This window comes from Poecilia latipinna, unplaced genomic scaffold (genome assembly GCF_001443285.1).
Source record: "Poecilia latipinna isolate Pla-1442-1.1 unplaced genomic scaffold, P_latipinna-1.0 Scaffold3117, whole genome shotgun sequence".
NCBI lineage: Eukaryota > Metazoa > Chordata > Actinopteri > Cyprinodontiformes > Poeciliidae > Poecilia > Poecilia latipinna.
The window spans coordinates 1-1,993 of record NW_015115733.1 but is presented as its reverse complement, the minus strand read 5'-3'; positions in this window follow the sequence as shown (position 1 = coordinate 1,993).

Genomic DNA, 1,993 nt, shown 5'->3' with positions numbered 1-1,993 from the left:
ACCCACGTGTTTTATTTAACACCACTGACTCTGTGCTTAATATCCCACAGAATGCCTGTTTGGAAGCTTCTCCTGCGTTTTTTTTTTTTTTTTTTTTAAAAAGATTGGTAGTACCAGGGCTCTTATCACAGCTCCTGACTCTGACCCCTCTGTTTCATTCATTTGCTCTGCTGCTTTCACTCAGTTTGAGCCTGTGACCGTCTCACTTTTAGAGGACGTGGGTTCCCCCCGTGATCCTGTCCCTCCACGATTTTTTAAAGATATTTTATCTAGCATAAGGCAGCCTGTTCGTGCAATTATAAATAGCAGTCTGTCCTCAGGTGTGGTCCCTGCTACTTTTAAACATGCAGTAGTGCAGCCTCTGCTTAAACAACCTGGCCTTGATCCTATTGTTCTGGCTAATTATCGGCCTATTTCGAAGCTGCCTTTTCTTTCTAAGGTTTTAGAGAAAATTGTGTACTGTCAGCTGAAACAGTTTTTAGATGACAATGGCATTCTGGAGGTTTTCCAGTCAGGTTTTAAAACTCTTCATAGTACAGAATCTGCTTTAGTAAGAGTTTTTAATGACGTCCTTCTTGCATGTGATTCTGGTAACCATGTTGTTCTGATTTTACTTGACCTAACTGCTGCCTTTGATACAGTAAACCACGACATTTTAATATCACGATTACAGCATATTGTAGGTATTGGTGGCAATGTTCTTAAATGGTTCAGGTCCTACCTGGAGGACAGAACATTTTCAGTGAATATTAGAGATTTTGAATTATCTGCTGATTCAATGCCTTATGGTGTCCCGCAGGGCTCAGTTCTGGGCCCACTGCTTTTCTCTCTGTATTCACTGCCTCTGGGTTCTGTCCTCAGGAAACATGGGATTTCTTTTCATTGTTACGCTGATGATTGTCAGGTTTATTTGCCCATAAAGCAGCAGGATGTACATTCAATCAAACATCTCCTAGGAGATATTAAAGCTTGGTTGGCCTTGAACTTTTTAAACTTTAATGAAAACAAACCAGAGGTGATGGTGTTTGGTCCCAGTGGCTCCTGTGAGTCCTCCTCTGTTGTCCTTGGAGGTATATTTTAAACCTGTTATTACTAATCTTGGTTTTAAGATGGACAGTGATTTCAAATTGAACAGCCAAATCAGATTCGTGGTTAAGTCCACTTTTTATCATTTAAAGCGATTGGCATCAGTGAAATCTTTTCTTTCCAGGCAGCATTTTGAAACAGTGATCCACGCTTTTATTTCGACTCGATTGGATTACTGTAACTCGCTTTATCTGGGAGTCAGTCAGTCACTGCTCTCACGTCTGCAGCTGGTTCAGATGCTGCTGCACGACTTTTGACAGGCTGCCTGTATATTTTAGGATTCATTTTAAAATTCTTAGGTTTGTTTTTAAATCGCTGCATAATTTTGCCCCGGCTTACCTCTCTGAGCTTCTTCACCCCCACATCCCTTATCGGTCTCTCAGGGCAGATCAGCTGCTCTTGGAGGTACCGAGATCCAGAAGGAAGCTCAGAGGGGACAGGGCTTTCTCTGTCATGGGTCCTAAGTTATGGAACGACTTGCCTTTGCAGGTTAGAGAGGCCCCTTCACTGTCCACTTTTAAAGCTCGTCTTAAAACCCATCTATTTTATTTGGCTTTCAACTCCAGCAGGATCTAGTTTTAAATTATATGTTTGTTTTTAAACAGTAAGAGTTTTTATTTTTTTAACTGTTATGTTGTGTTTTAATGTACAGCACATTGTATCAGCTGTGGTTGTTTTAAAGTGCTTTATAAATAAAGTTGGTATGTTATGGTATTTACCCGGTGTCAAGGCGATCCACGCTTAGAAGGGGCACAGGTTGCCGGATCCAGAGGGGTAGCAGAGGGAAAACGCCGCTCAGTTAACCCCTCCACCCTGGTGATAGGCACATAAGTGGAGACGGGCGCCCTCAGCTTCTCGGGCTCAGCAGCTGCCTCAGTTATGTAAGCCATTATGACCGGAAAATGAG